This window comes from Papio anubis, unplaced genomic scaffold, assembly GCF_008728515.1.
Source record: "Papio anubis isolate 15944 unplaced genomic scaffold, Panubis1.0 scaffold188, whole genome shotgun sequence".
Lineage (NCBI taxonomy): Eukaryota > Metazoa > Chordata > Mammalia > Primates > Cercopithecidae > Papio > Papio anubis.
Genome location: NW_022161888.1, coordinates 130,035 through 147,297, shown reverse-complemented (window position 1 = coordinate 147,297; position 17,263 = coordinate 130,035). Strand labels below are relative to the sequence as shown.

Sequence of the window (17,263 nt, the reverse complement as noted above, 5' to 3'; positions counted from 1 at the left end):
AACATCATACTTAAATGCTGAAAGTTTTTCATTTGAGATCAGGAACAAGACAAGAAAGTCTGCTATCACTGTTTCTAGTCAACATTTCTTTTTTTTTTTTTTTTTTTTTTTTTTCAGGCTTAATTCACTTTATTTTTCTTGTATAAAAACCCTATGTTGTAGCCACAGGTGGAGCCTGGGTCCGCTGCACAGAGACTCTGGTGTGGGTCTTGACAAGGTGGTCAGTGAATTCCTGATAGGGAGACTTGGTAAACACAGTCTCCTTCCAGAGGTCAGGGGTCAGGTAGCTGTAGGTCTTAGAGATGGCATCGAAGGTGGCCTTGGCGAAGTTGCCCAGGGTGGCAGTGCAGCCCCGGGCTGAGGTGTAGCAGTCATCAATACCAGCCATCATGAGCAGCTTCTTGGGCACAGGCGCTGAGACGATGCCAGTGCCCCTGGGTGCAGGGATGAGGCGCAGGAGCACAGAGCCGCAGCGGCCTGTCACCTTGCAAGGGACGGTGTGGGGCTTGCCGATCTTGTTCCCCCAGTAGCCTCTGCGCACTGGGACAATGGAGAGTTTGGCTAGGATGATGGCCCCACGGATGGCAGTGGCCACCTCCTTGGAGCACTTAACACCCAGGCCTACGTGGCCATTGTAGTCCCCGATAGCAACAAACGCCTTGAACCTGGTGCGCTGGCCAGCACGGGTCTGCTTCTGCACCGGCATAATCTTCAAAACCTCGTCTTTGAGAGAAGCCCCCAAGAAAAAGTTAATGATCTCAGATTCCTTAATGGGCAAAGAGAAGAGGTAGATCTCCTCCAGGGACTTGATCTTCATGTCCTTGACCAAGCGGCCCAGCTTAGTGACGGGCATCCACTCCTTATCCTCGGCCTTGCCTCCGCGAGCTCCACGGCCTCGGCCCGGCCCCGTCCACCGCCGCGACCCCGGCCCCGGATGCCACTGCCGAAACCTCCGCGGAAGCCACCGCGGTTCCCCATCCCAGGGCCACCAGGGCCTCCGGGCCCCCCCCCCCCGCTGCACCGGCGTCATCCGCCATTTGGTGTTCTCTTGGAGAAGCTCTAGTCAACATTTCACTGGAGGGCCCAGCCATGAGGGAAAAAAAAAGAAATTAAAGGTAAGAAATTAAAGTAAAGGAAAAAACATAATTACGATCATTTACAACTGATGATGATTATATACAAAAATCCAAAATATATATATAAATAAATTGTTGGCATTTAGAACAAGCAAGTTTAGCAAACATTTTAGATAATAAATCAATATATAAAAATCTATTTACACCACCAACAAATAGAAATTTTAATTTTATGAAAGATACCATTTACAATAGCATTAAAAAATTACCAATTACTTAGGAATAAATCTAATAAAGATGTTTAAGACCTTTATAGAGAAAATTACAAAACCTTGTTGAGAGACTAAAAGAAGAGTAATATAGAGGAGACTGTCCAAGGATTGGAACAGTCAGTATTAAAAATATGGCATTTCTTCCACAATTTATGCATAAATTCAATGCAATCTTATCAAAATCATAAATTTTTATGGAATTTGACAAACTGCTTTTAAAATTAATATAGAAATGCAAAAAGCCAAAACAATCAAGGCACTTGTATTAGTTTTCTAGAGATGCTATAACAAAGACCACCACAACCAGGTGGTACTGGCTTCAAAAAGTTTATTGTCCCACAGTTCTGACAGCTACACGTTCAAAATTGAGGTATTTCCTGGTTGATGCTTCCCCTGAAGCCTGTACAGAGAATCCTTCCTTGTTTTTTCTCAGCTTCTGGTGGTTTCCTGGCAGTCTTTAATTTTCCTTGGCTTGCAGCTGCATAACTCCAACCTGCCTTCATCATCGCATAGTATTCTCCTTGTGTGTTTCTGTCATCACATAGCCCTCATCGTACAAGGACATCATTTGTGCTGGATTAGGGGCCCACCCTACTCCAACATGTCCTCATTTTAACTAATGAGGACATTATCTGCAATTACTTTATTTCCAAATAAGGTCACATTCTGAGATATGAAAACTTCAACATACATTTTTGGGGGAGACACAACTCAGACTATAACAAAACACTTGAAGACAAAGAACAAAGAGGAAGATGTGTGTTACTAGACATCAAGATATATTATAAAGCTATAGTGAGTAAGACAATGTGGTATTGGCACATGCATAGGGAAATAGATGAATATACACAGAAAGACAACTCACAAACAGCTCAGAAACAGACTTGTCTGAAATTTGATTTATGACAGAGATGTCATTGCAGAGCAGTGGAGACGGAATGGACTTTCCAATAAATAATACTGCACAATGAAAAAATGAAATTAGACCCCTCTTTCACAGCATATGGAAAAATAAAACACAATGGATGTGAGAATAGAATACACACAGAATGGTTTCTTCTTGACCTTGGACTAGGGAAGGATTTCCTAAATGAACACAAAAACACTCATTATGAAGAAAAAGACTGACAAAATTAATTTTAGAACTTCTACTTATAAAAAGCAATACAGAAAGAGCAAAAAGTCAACCCTCAGAGTAAGAAAACATATTTGCAACATATATACGGGCATAACTTTGGAGACAGTGCCAGTTCAGTTACACACCACCTCAATAAAACTGATATTGCAATAATATGAGCCACACAATTCTTTTAGTTTACCAGTGTATATGTTGTATTTATATTATACATAGTCTAATTGAATGTACATGGCATTATGTCTGAAAAAAATAATGTATGTACTTTTATTTTTAAAAATGCTTTATTGCTAAAAAGTGCTAATGATCATCTAGGCCTTCAGCAAATAATCTTTTTGCTGGTGGAGAGCTTTGCCTCACTGTTGATGGCTGCTGACTGATCAGAATGGTGGTTGCTGAAGGTTGGATGGCTGTGGCAATTTCATAAAACAAGACGACAATGAGCCAGGCGTGGTGGCTCATGCCTGTAATACCAGAACTTTGGGAGGCCAAGGCGGGAGGGTTATTTGAGACTAAGAGTTTGAGACCAGCCTAAGCAACATAGTGAGACCCTATGTCTATTAAAAAAAAAAAAAAATTTAAATAGCTGGGTTTGGTGGTACGTGCCTGTAGTCCTAGCTACTTGGGAGGCTGAGGCAGGAAGATTGCTTGATTCCAGGAGTTTGAGATTACACTGAGGCTGGGCGTGGTGGCTCAAACCTGTAATCTCAGCACTTTGGGAGGCCGAGACGGGTGGATCACGAGGTCGGGAGATCGAGACCATCCTGGCTAACATGGTGAAACCCCGTCTCTACTAAAAAACACATAAAACCAGCCAGGCGAGGTGGTGGGCGCCTGTAGTCCCAGCTACTTGGGAGGCTGAGGCAGGAGAATGGCGTAAACCCGGGAGGCGGAGCTTGCAGTGAGCTGAGATCCAGCCACTGCACTCCAGCCTGGGGGACAGAGCGAGACTCCGTCTCAAAAAAAAAAAAAAAAAGAGATTACACTGAGCGATGATTGCACCACTGCTTTACAGCCTGGGTGACAGACAGCAAGATCCTGTCTCAACAATAATAACAACAACAAAAAGACAACAATCAAATTTGCTTTGCTGCATTGATTAGCTCTTTTCTCACACACACACACACACACACACACACACAATGTATGCAATGTTGTTTGATAGCATTTCACCCACAGAAGAACTTCTTTCAAAATTGGAGTCAATCTTCTCAAACCCTGCCACTGCTTTATCAAGTAAGTTTATGTAATATTCTAAATCCTTTCTGGTCACTTAAACAATTGTTTACAACATCTTTAGCAGGAGTAGATTCCATATCAAGAAACCACTTTCTTTGCTCATTCATAAGAAGCAACTCTGCATTGAAGTTTTATTATGAGAGTCCAGCAATTCAGTCACATCTTCAGGATCCACTTCTAGTTCTCTTGCTATCTCCACCATATCTGCAGATACTTCATCCACTGAAGTCTTGAACCCCTCAAAGTCATCTATGAGGGTTGGAATCAACTTCTTCAAAATTCCTGTTAATATTGATATTTGACCTTGTCTCATGAATCAAAAGTGCTCTTAATGGCTTCTAGAGTGGTGAATCCTTTCCAGAAGGTTTTTCTTTTTTTTTTTTTTCCAGTGTCTGATGAGGGCTACTCTCTGCTTTAAAGGTGGCACCTTCCTGTTGCATCCTCGCATGGCAGAAGGGGAAAGCAGTCTCCCCACAGCCTCTTTTATAAAGGCACTAATCCCATTTGTGAGGGCTCCACCCCTCTGCCCCAATCACCTCCCAAAGACCCTACCTCCTAGTACCATCACCTTGAGGGTTTTCTTTCTTTTTTTTTTTTTTTTTCTCTTCAACTTGTATTTTAAGTTCAGGAGTACATGTGCAGGATGTCCATGTTTGTTACATAGGTAAATGTGTGCCATGGTGGTTTGCTGCACAGATCATCCCATCACCTAGGTATTAAGCCCAGCATCCATTATTCTTCCTGATGCTCTTCCTCCCCCAATCCCCCACAACAAGCCTTAGTGTATGTTGTTCCCCACCATGTGTCCATGTGTTTTCATCATTCAGCTCCCACTTATATATAAGTGAGGACATGCAGTGTTTGGTTTTCTGTTCTTATGTTACTTTGCTGAGGATAATGGCTTCCAGCTCCATCCATGTCACTGCAAAGGACATAATCTCATTCCTTTTTAGGACTGCACAGTATTCCATGGTGTATATGTACCACATTTTCTTTATCCAGTCTATCATTGATGGGCATTTGGGTTGATTCCATATCTTTGCTATTGTGAATATTGCTGCAATGAACATACACATGCATATATATTTATAATAGAATAATTTACATATTTGGGGGTACACACCTAGTAATGGGATTGCTCAGTCAAATGGTATTTCTGCCTCTAGATCTTTGAGAGGTTGCCACACCATCTTCCACAATGGTTGAACTAATTTACACTCCCACCAACAGTGTAAAAGTGTTCCTTTTTCTCTGCAACCTTGCCAGCATCTGTTGTTTCTTGACTTTTTAATAATATCCATTTTAACTGGCATTAGATGGTATCTCGTTATGGTTTTGATTTGCATTTCTCTAATGATCACTGATATTGAGCTCTTTTTCATATGTCTGTTCATGTCCTTTGACCAATTTTTAATGGGGTTGTTTTTTGTTTGTTTTTTGAGACAGAGTCTCACCCTATTGCCCAGGCTGGAGTGCAGTGGCGCAATCTCGGCTCACTGTAACCTCTGCCTCCCAGGTTCAAGTGATTCTCCTGCCTCAGCGTACCAAGTAGCTGGGATTACAGGCGTGTGCCACCACGCCCAGCTAATTTTTGTATTTTTAATAGTGAAGGGGTTTCACTATGTTGGCCAGGCTGGTCTCAAACTCCTGACCTCAAGTAATCCTCCCGCCCTGGCCTCCCAAAGTGCTGGAATTACAAGCGTGAGCCACCATGCCTGGCCTTGTTTTTATCTTGTAAATTTAAGTTTCTTGTAGACTGGATATTAGACTTTTGTCAAATGGATAAATTGCAAAAATGTTCTCCCATTCTGTAGATTGTCTGTTCACTCTGATAGTTTCTTTTACTGTGCAAAAGCTCTTTAGTTTAATTAGATCCCATTTGTCAATTTTTGTTTTTGTTGCAAATGCTTTCGGCATTTTTGTCATGAAATTTTTGCCTGTGCCTATGTCTCACTCTGTCGCCCAGGCTGGAGAGAAGTGGCGCAATCTCGGCTCACTGCAACCTCCACCTCCTGGGTTCACACCATTCTCCTGCCTCAGCCTCCCGAGTAGCTGGGACTACGGGTGCCTGCCACCATGCCCGGTTAATTTTTTTTGTATTTTTAGTAGAGACGGGGTTTCACCGTGTTAGCCAGGATGGTCTCAATCTCCTGATCTCGTGATCCACCCGCCTCGGCCTCCCAAAGTGCTGGGATTATAGGCGTGAGCCACCGTGCACAGCCTCTTCTACAGTTTTCATAGTTTTGGGTTTAATATTTAAGGCTTTAATCCATCTCGAGTTAATTTTTCTATATGGTGTAAAGAAGGTGTCCAGTTTCACTTTTCTAAACACGGCTAGCCAGCACTACCAGCACCATTTATTAAATAGGAAGTCCTTTCACCATTGCTTGTTTTTGTCAAGTTTGTTGAAGATCAAATGGTGTAGGTGTGCGGTATTGTTTCTGGGTTCTCTATTCTGTTCCATTGGTCTATGTGTCTATTCTTGTAGCAGTATCATACTGTTCTGGTTACTATAGCCTCGTAGTATAGTTTGAAGCCAGGGAGCATGATGCCTCCAGCTTTGTTCTTTTTGTTTAGGATTATCTTGGCTATTCGGGCTCTTTGTGGTTCCATGTGAATTTTAAAATAGTTTTATCTAATTCTGTGAAGAATGTCAGTGGTAGTTTAATGGGAATAGCACGTAATCTATAAACTACATTGGGCAATATGGCCATTTTCATGATATTGATTCTTCCTGTCCAATGAATGTGGAATGTTTCTCCATTTGTGTCCTCTCTGATTTCTTTGAGCAGTGATTTGTAGTTCTCTTTGAAGAGGTCCTTCACTTCCCTTGTTAACTGTATTCTTATGTATTTTATTCTTTTTGTAGCAATTGTGAATGGGACTTCATAATTTTTAAGGGCTCTGGGATTTAGGGAATGGTAAATGAGCACAGGCTTCAACTTAAAGTCACCAGCTGCATCAGCCTTTAACAAGTGAGTCAGCCTGTTCTTCGAAGCTTTGAAGCCAGGCATTAACTTCTCCCCTCTAACTGTGCAAGTCCTCATGGCATCTTCTTCCAATAGAAGGGTGTTTTGTCTACATGGAAAATCTGTTGTTTATATGGCCACCTGCATTAATTATCTTAGCTAGATCTTCTGGATACCTTGTTGCTGCTTCTCTATCAACACTTGCTGCATCTTCTTGAACTTCATATGTTAAGGAGATGGCTTCTTTCCTTAAACCTCATGAACCAACTTTGGCTGGCTTACGACATTTCTCCTGCAGCTTCCTCACCTCTCTCAGCCTTCTCAGATTTGAAGAGAATTAGGGCCTTGATCTGGATAAGGCTTTGGCTTAAAGGAATGCTGTAGTTGGTTTGATCTTTTATCCAGGCTACTCACACTTTCTCCATATCAACAATAAGGTTGTTTCACTTCCTTATCATTCATGTGTTCACCACAGGAGTACTTTAGTTTTCTTCAGAACTTTCTTTCAATGCACAATGAACTGTTTGACACAAGAGATTGGTCTATCTTGGCTTTAAGCATGCTTTCCTCACTAAGCTCAATCATTTTCAGTTTTTGATTTAAAGTAAGAGATGTATGACTCTTCCTTTCATATGAACACTTAGAGATCATTGTAGGGTTATTAATTGGCCTAATTTCAATATTACTGTGTCTCAGGGAATAGGGAAGCCCAAAGAGAGAGAGAGAGATAGGGGAATAGTCAGTCAGTGGAGCAGTCAGAACACAGCATTTAACTTATATCTAACTTATTTATCAATTAAGTTCTCTATCTTACATGGGCATGATTTATGGTGTCCCACAACAACTACAGTATACCATCAAAGATCACTTATCACAGATCACCAAAGCAAATATAACAATAATTTAAAAGTTTGAAATATTGCAAAAATTACCAAAATATGATACAGAGACACAAAGGGAATCCATGCTGTTGAAACACCTGCTCAATATGGAGTTGCCATAACCTTCAATTTGTAAAAAAAAAAAAAAAAAAAAAAAAAGCAGTATCTGTGAGGCACAATAAAGCAAAGCTACAATAAAACAAGGTATGCCTATAACTGACAAAGTATTAGTATTAGTATCCAGGACATGAAGAAACTCCTCCAAATAACAAGGAAAACCAGGAGTAAAACTAGTAAAAAAGACTTGAACAAACATTTCTCAAAAGAGAAAATCCCAACAACCAATGCCATATTTTTAAATCTTCAGTGTCATTATTTGTCAGGGAAATGTATTTTAAAGCCACAATGAAATACCACTACTCATCTATCAGATGAGCAAAAATATAAAAGTCTAATAATACAGACTACATTATACAGATGGAATTAACTGTATTAACTGTAATAATTGTGTTACCAAAATATGGAGCATCAGGAACTTACATAATGTGAATGATGTAAATTGCTACAAATTATTTGAAAATGTGTTGTATTATCTAAACAAGTTGAAGATACGCTTACCTCATGACCTTGAAATTCTACCCCCAAATCTTTATCTTAGAGATTGTATGTTTAAATTTACCAGGGTATATGTACAAGAATATCCACAGAAGCATTGTTTATCATCACCCAAAACTGGAAACAATTCAAATGTCCATTAGCAAAAGAATGGATAAATAAAGCATGATCTTTTTTTTTTTTTAGCAACAGTGTCTCACTATGTTGCCTCTCTCTGGCCTCAAATTCCTGAGCTCAAGTGATCCTCTTGTCTCAGTTTCCTGAGGAGCTGTGATTACAGGAAGCTCCTCTCCACCCAGCAAGTGTGCTCCACTCCACCCAGCAAGTGTGGCCTTAATCAGCAATGAGAATGAACAATTTATAACTATAAATAATAATCGAAATAATTTTTCATTCTTCTGAGATGGAGTTTTGCTCTTGTTGCCCAGGTTGAAGTGCAGTGGCATGATCTCAGCTCACTGAAACCTCCACCTCCTGGGTTCAAGCAATTCTCCTGCCTCAGCTTCCCAAGTAGCTGGGATTACAGATGCCTGCCACCATACCCAGCTAATTTTTGTATTTTTAGTAGAGACAGGGTTTCACCATGTTGGCCAGGCTGGTCTCGAACTCCTGACATCAGGTAATCTGCCCACCTCAGCCTCCCAAAGTTCTGGGATTATAGGCGTGAGCCACCGTGTCTGACCAGGAATAAGTCCTAAACAAAGTCAATAGAAGAAAAGAAAAGTCACACAGAGAATACATACAATAATGACTCCATCTATATAAACATCAAAAACAGGGAAACACAAACTATATTACTCAGGGGTATATACCCAAGTAGTAAGATGATAATGAAAAACAAGAAAAGTACTTCTATAAAAGTCAGGAGAGTGATTTTCCCTGGTGAAAGAAAAGGAACTTGGGATTGAGAGAAGGACAATTGGGAAGACAGACACAGGAAGCTTCCTATGTGTCAATAATGTTCTATTTCCTCACCTGGGTGGTAGTTTTCATGGATGTTCACTTTCCAGATATTTGTTAAGCTATACATATGAGTTGTATGCACTTTTTGTATCCTATATTTCACAATATTTAAGTTGTTTAAAACATTTTTAAGCCCAAATTGTCTGGAAGAGAACAAACAAGTCAATCTTTTAGTCAAGAGAGAAGGCTGTGATTCTGAAAAGAGACCCCTCTAAGTGCCATAAGTGGATACATCATTGAAGATTTTCTGAGCAGGGAACAATAATAATATCAGACTTGGGCTTCAGGAAGCTAGAAACGGGACAGTAAACAGTCTGAAGGCAAGAAAATTGTAGAGAGATGGGGGCTCAGAATTGGATTGCATCTGTTAGAACTGGGTAGGTATGAGAGCTTGCAGGGAGGTAAACTGTATACAACTTAGCAACTGGTCAACAGAGCAAAGAATAAGGCAGAGAAAAATTAAATATGGCTCGAGATCCCAATCCTGGGTGACTTTCATGGATGGTTCTATCATTAACTCAAAAGGGAGTCATGCAAGGTAGGGCAGATGTAAGCATATAGATGACAAGTTACAATTTATACATAATGATGCAGAGGTACTGGATAATATCCCACTGCTGATATTTTGCTGACCATTAAAGTCACAGACCTGTTAGATACTGGATAAATACGGAAGAAAAATAGGGAGAGAGATTCATTTATTGGAGAAGGCTGGGCTGTATATACAGATTCAGGAGCCAATCACAGACAGCTAACAATGGATCCCAATAGACCAGGTAAGTCTGAAATTGGATTAAAATGGGGAATAAGAAGAAAACAATACCAAGATCAGATCCTTAAGAAACAACTAAAGTTAGAGAAGAAAGATGAAACAGAAAAGGTGCTAGCAGAGAAATGGGAAAACCAGGAAAATATAAAGAAGCCAAAAGAGAAAATGAGTGATATGGTTTGGCTCTGCATCCCCACCCAACTCTCACCTTGAATTGTACTAATCCCCACATGTCAAGAGTGGGACCAGGTGAAGATAATTTAATCATGGGGGGAGTTCCCCCATACTGTTCTCATGATAGTGAGTCCTCATGAGATACGATGGTTGTATAAGGGGAGTCTCCCTTTGCTCAGCACTCATTCTCTCTCCTGCCACCCTGTGAAGAGGTACCTTCTGCCATGTGTAAGTTTCCTGAGGCCTCCCCATTCATATGGGACTGTGAGTCTATTAAGCCTCTTTTCTTTTTAAATTATCCATTCTTGGCTATTTCTTCATAGCAGCATGAGAATGGACAAATACAATGAGTTTCCAGATTTAGATAACAGCAGGGAAGAGAAGTAAAAGTGCATTGTACTTAGTCACTGACCAATTCTCAGTCAACTTTATAAGAGTGGTTTCAGTAGATGTTTGGGGGCAAAAGCCAGGCTACAAATGGTTATGGAATGTTGGAATTCCTCTGGATTGAAATAGAGGATTATTTCAAGACTTTTGTTAATGAAAAGGTGGACTAAAGGAAAGTAACATGAGAGATGAATAAAATCAAAAGAAAGACATTTGTGGTTTTAGGCAGATAGGAAAGCTACCACAAAGAAATATTAAAGCAGCAAGATGGGGTCAGAGTAGATAAGTGAAGAAACAATATTCTGGGAGCTGGAAGAATACAAGCACAGGAACTAATCTTTGAAAGAAGGAAGAACACACCCTTTTCTGACGCAGAAGACCTTGGATATTAAAGTGTGCAGTATTAAAGGAAAAGTCAGAGACAAAAGTACTAGTAATAGGCAAGTATTTTTACTTCTAATGTCTTGAAATGAAGTCTAGTCTAGTCTAAAAGAATTTGCTCCATAAACAAAGAAAAAGCAGATATTTAAGGGGAGAGATGCAAAGTTACCAAGATAACAGTATGCCTATTTATGGCAAAAGCAGCCATTTTCTCACACAGTTAGCGTATCGGCAAGCATTCCCAACTATCTGTAGACGGCAGAAGACGGGGTACAATTGCTTCCAAATAGACTTTACAGAAAGGACTCAAACAAGGCTTCATTATTTCAGGGCTTATGTTAGACGAAGCATTCTTGCTTTTTGTTTTGTTTCGGTTTGTCCTCTTTGTGGTTCAAGATGTACTGTTTATGTTGCTCTCAGAGTTGAGGTCATCTGCAGTAAGTATCACATTGAAAAACTGTTGAGGAAAACACAAAATGCTTGAGAAGGCCAGTGTGAGAAATATGAGAGAGTAATTACAGATTTCAAAGATTCTAAAGTATCAGAGATGGCCTATAATTACGCTTGTAATTCTAGCACTTTGGGAGGCCGAGGCAGGTGGATCACTTGAGGCCAGGAGTTCAAAACCAGCCTGGCCAACATGGTGAAACCTCGTCTCTACTAAAAATACAAAAAATATTAGCCAGGCGTGGTGGCAGGTACCTGTAATCCCAGCTACTTGGGAGGCTAAGGCAGGAGAATTGCTTGAACCCAGGAGGCAGAGGTTGTAGTGAGCCAAGATCATACCACTGCACTCCAGCCTGGGCGACAGAGTGAGACTCCATCTCAAAAAAAATTAAAAATAAAATAAAATATCAGAGATGGTGAAAACAGGAAAGTCATCCAATCCATCCTTATCAATATATGTTTGGGAAAAAAGAGGCCTAGAGAAATGACTTACTGAAAAGCAAAGTTTGAACTATATGGCTATCAACACAAAGGACAGTATTCTTTAAGCCTTACCATTTTGTCATATAAAATCAAAGTCCTTTAGAGCCCAATTCCTTCTTCATGAGTTATGTAATACATGCATAGGAATAGAATCCTAGCATGAGCAGTAAAACAAGCATTTCCCATGCTTTCAAATGCAAGTTAGGTACCTTGGATCGTACTTCTTTTGGTCTTAGCCAGACTTTCTGGTGTGGGGGATTGGGGAGAGGAACACAGTATTTCTTTTTAAATTCATTTAAAAAATTGTAAGTGTTGTAGGGATAAATTTAGAAGAAAAAATTATCTAATAGTATAGCATTTTATATTAAACTGGTATTTTAAAAAATATTTCTAGCTTCCAGATTTCTAAATCTAATCAAGAACTCACTTTGCATTAAATTAATCCTAAGAACAGCTAAAATAAACGTACTTATTTAATCACAGAAGTTATTAAGATACTATTAAGATATGGGAAAATTTCAAATCTCTTGCTAATACCAAATCACATTATTAAGTTGTTTTGATAATGAAAAGAAGTTTAAGTGCAGCTTGAAGCAAGACTAAAAGGGTAAAGAAACACTTCAGTAGTCTTCTACCACATTTTAATCATACCAGAGAATAGTGAAATCTGTTAATATGTGTAAAATAGCCAAATGAGGCTAATCAAGTCATCAAAATGAGGAAGCCACAGAAAATATTCCGTCTATAAAACTGTGGTACTAGTTTTAAAATAATCAGTTTCTGTTTTTAATTATCTTCTAATTTACAGAAGAGCAATCTGAATGTATATTTTAGGAAAAATTGTAATTAGATAAGGCCCATTTTCTTAAAGTTGCCCATTTTAGATTCAAATGAGAAGAATTGTCAAAAATAATATGAAGACAGCTGTTTCCAATTATACTTATTTTGACAACTGAAAATGAGTAAACAAACCAAAAATAGTTTAATATTTTAATCAATGTAGCTTCTTAATACTAAACAAAATAATTATGCTTTATATTAAAGTACAATTTAAGAAACACATGTTAATTTTTAAATAGAAAGGAATTATTTTCCTAAGTTCTCAGAAATTCATTTTTATACAAATTCAGGTAAACAAATTCAGGCAGATAAAGTATATCTTCATAAACACAAACATTCCAAAGAAGTCATGCCCAGTCTCTTAAGTCAGATATTCAAATTCACTCAACGCAAGTTCATAAAAGGTTTCCACAATATTTGTTATTTGAAAGATCAGTCAAAATAGAATGTCAATACAATAATAGTATAAATGTGACTCAGTTCTCCTAAATATTTTCCATTCTGCCAAAGGTAGATTTCTACCCTAATTCTTAAAAAACAACAAAACTATTTTCTAGTAGGGAAACTTCAACTTTCTGACTTTCTATTTGGAAGGAATGTTTTTTCATGCATCAAAACAAACATCTAAATAATAAGGACAAGGCAAAAAGAAGGGAAACATGAGCAAGAGAATTAGTTGTCAATCATATAAAAGAGCTAGAGTCATACTGCAGAAACAATACAGGAATCTGGGTTTTTCTCATCTAGACTGCTATGAAATATTTGGAACACTATTTAAACACTTCGTATTTTTTGGTTAAAACATCTTTCCAATAAGGACCCATCCTTCTTTCATTACAAATCTGCATTTTTCTTTGAAGCTTTCATTAAGACCTTTTAATAGAAGGAATAAGGATTTTTCTCAAGAGAAAAGAAGTAAAGATTCAAAGGCAGCTCTAACCCTATATATAATATATTATGGGACACTAGGAAACTTGCCTGCTCCCAGACAGACAGGTTCAATTTGCCTGACATCACCTAAAATTTCCACAAATTGGTTATACTTACAGAATTTCTTTGGGGATCAGAAATTAATTCTAAAAGATTCCTGTTATTAAAGTGCAAAATGGTATATTCCTGCTATTTATCTTTCCAGTAAGCTAGCTGGCTATGCCTGGTTGGGAGCAAATATATAAGGGAAGGGGACACTCAACTATTTCAGGTCAGTGGTTGGGTACTGTGGCTCACACCTGTAATCCTAGCACCTTGGGAGGCCGAGGCAAGAGGATCACCTGAGGTCAGGAGATCAAGACCAGCCTGGCCAACATGGTGAAACCCCGTCTCTACTGAAAATACAAAAATTAGCCAGGCGTAGTGGCAGGTGCCTATAATCCCAGCTACTTGGGAGGCTGAGGCAGGAGAATCACTTGAACCCGGGGGGCAGAGGTTGCAGTGAACTGAGATTGCACGGCTGCACTCCAGCCTGGGCAACAGAGCGAGACTGTGCCTCAAAAATAAATAAATAAATAAATAATAAATAGACTGTTTCAGGTCAGCAGCTGTCCATCCTTACCAAGGACAGTAGGGTAATGAAGAGATCCACAGCATGGGGTATGGTCTAAAGGCAAATCTGTGAGGGTTTTGAGGGGGGTGTCCTTAAACAAAGCCATGTGGGAATAGTCATGTTATACCAGAAACTTGGGGACAGTAAGAGAACTAAAAAACACCATTTTCCTACTTTACCATTTGATTTCCTAAATACTTTTCATTGCCAGAGGTAGCTTCATTCACAGTATAACGGTATCGATTGAATGTACCAGAAAAAAGCAACATGCTACCGTGCTGTAAGTTCTGTATTTCTCCATGTTTGGAAAAGGAGCTGTTTCTTCATATAAATCTGTGCCTTGTTTTCTGCCTTTGAGTAGTAATTCTGCTTTTCCCTAATTCCTTATCTGCCTAGTCCTGCAGCAGGTTAGGCATAAAACACAGGCCCAGTGAGGACCATTCCACCTTAACATTAAACAATCAGGCCAAGGGCAAGAAGGAGCCAGGAGTAGCCATCTTTGCATATTTCTAAAACGAAAAGCCATGACTTTGCTTATTTAAAGTGTCAAGCCATCTCATGAACTAGCATTAGGATCAAAACCAGATGGTTAGCCTGTTTTAAAGATTACCCTGTTTTTCCTAAGAAAAAATAACCCTAGTTAGCTTAAAAACTATAATCTAATTTTTATCTTAAAAAAATAAAAAACTCTTGAAAGTAAATTATTTCACACACACAGACCCAAAAACACCATAGTTTACTTGGGTGGAAGGGAGGGGAGGGAAAGAAAAAGAAAAGAGACATAAATTGAGGTTTGTGTGGAGCATAAGTAATTTGAACCCTGGACACGGGCATAGATCTTTACCATTAGTAATTCTTCTGCTATTCCGGGGGAGAGGAGAGATAAAGCTAGGGCTGAAAACAATTCAGGATTGACCAGAGATTAAAGCACTAATTCCAATGCGGGTGGGGGATCAGATTCAGAAATACTGGAAAGCTTTGTTTTCCTCACCCTGTGTCTTGGAACTGCCGGATCAGAAGTTGGCAACTCTAGATTAAACATCATAACAGCTGGGATGAGGAAACGCTTCACAGAAGGGCCACCCCAAAAGTCAGGAATGAAAAAATGCTAGAGGAATAAACACAAGGAAATCCCTCAGGAAAACATATCTGGCCACTGGGTGGGTATCAGCTTTGTGTCATATTTGGTATGAACTGGAATTTTTTTTCCTTTAAAATAAGGATTATTTTTCCTTTCAGAAAGTTTTCTCATTTTTAGGTATTCACTCATCTTTCCTAGAAACTTCAATTCTAAGTATATATTGCTTATTATAAGGCTTTATTTTGAGGGGACCTCTGAGGCCCCTCAAGTGATATGAAAACAGAGCATTTAGAAGGTATAACAAGGTGGGAACCAAACCCATGAACAGGTAGTCTGAGACCCTGGAAAACAATCCTTGGTCAAAACAAGGATCAAAATCAAGGGCAGAGAGAGGTCTAGAAAGACAATAAAATATCCTGCCGGGCGCGGTGGCTCACGCCTGTAATCCTAGCACTTTGGGAGGCCGAGGCGGGCGGATCACAAGGTCAGGAGATCGAGACCATCCTGGCTAACACGGTGAAACCCTGTCTCTACTAAAAATACAAAAAATTAGCCAGGCGTGGTGGCGGGCGCCTGTAGTCCCAGCTACTCGGGAGGCTGAGGCAGGAGAATGGCGTGAACCCGGGAGGCGGAGCTTGCTGTGAGCCAAGATCTTGCCACTGCACTCCAGCCTGGGCGACAGAGCAAGACTCTGTCTCAAAAAAAAAACAAAACAAAACAAAACAAAAAACAAAAAAACAATAAAATATCCTTAATTTAGCTTTTTAACCTTAAAGAGAAATCCAGAAAAACAAAGCTTTCTATATAGAATGTGCTTTTCCCCCATTGAACAATGAATTCTCTAGGTAAATGTCAGAGAAACTACCAGAATACCTTCACTTTAAGTTGCCACACAGATACATTTCTTCTGTATACTAAGGAAGAAATAGAGCTCTAGGCCGGGTGCAGTGGTTCACAACTGTAATCCCAGCACTTTGCGAGGCCGAGGCGGGTGAATCACCTGAGCTCAGGAGTTCCAGACCAGCATGACCAACATGGAGAAATCCCATCTCTACTAAAAATAAAAAATTAGCCGGGTGTGGTAGTGCATGCCTGTAATCCAGCTACTCAGGAGGCTGAGGCAGGAGAATTACTTGAACCCGGGAGGCGGAGATTGCGGTGAGCCGAGATCGCACCATTGCACTCCAGCCTGGGCAGTAAGAGTGAAGCTCCATCTCAAAAAAAAAAAAAAAAAAAAAAAAAAACATAAAAGAAACAGAGTTCTAATACAATAGATGACGTTTGCATTAGACTTTTTTTTTTTTTAACTGACTTTAGGGGAACAAGTCACTGGAATATGGCACCAAAACATCTTCTCTGGAAACCTAAAGAATCCAAACTAATTATTGGACAGGGCTACCTGGAAAATCTAGATGAGAGCTCCTTTAAGCCAGGGAAAGACTATACAATGTTTTTGAACACTAGCTTGGCAGTCAAGCATATTCTGGTTGTGAATTATGCTTCTACCAGTCGCCATATCTGTGATCTCAGGCAAGTTGGTTAGCCTCTAGAGGCAAAGGTTTCTCAGCTATGAAAATGGAGCTAATACTAAGCTCCTCAGCAGGGTTGTTATGAGAATTAAATGAAATGGTGTGTGTAAGTTCTGGTATAAGACAGACAAATAATAATAAAGCTAAACTGTATCTAGTGACAGCTAAGTGTCAGGCACTGTTTACCCGTATTCTTAATTTAAACTTCACAGCAATCCTATATTGCATGCTATCAGTAGCCACATTTCACAGATGAGGAAACTGAGGTTTAAGTAATTTGTCTGTGGTCCATCAGGAAGTAGTAAAGGTAGGACCCAAACCCAACTACCCTCACCCACTATGTAACTACTACCATTCAAATACTCATCGGTATACCCCCAGTACCAAGCACAAGCCTAGCTTATTAGGCATTCAATAAATAATGTATTGTGTTGAATTTAATCTCTCCGCATTACTTAGCGCTGAGACTGGCAAGCAAG

The 17,263-nt window shown here is 39.6% G+C and overlaps 1 pseudogene across 1 annotated transcript; it reads right to left on the bottom strand.

Annotated features, from left to right (window-relative positions):
- Positions 1-105: 105 nt before the first annotated feature.
- LOC116272769 lies at positions 106-1,037 on the bottom strand (annotated as a pseudogene). Its single transcript, XR_004181342.1, has one exon. The product of XR_004181342.1 is annotated as a 40S ribosomal protein S2 pseudogene (transcript).
- Positions 1,038-17,263: the final 16,226 nt, after the last annotated feature.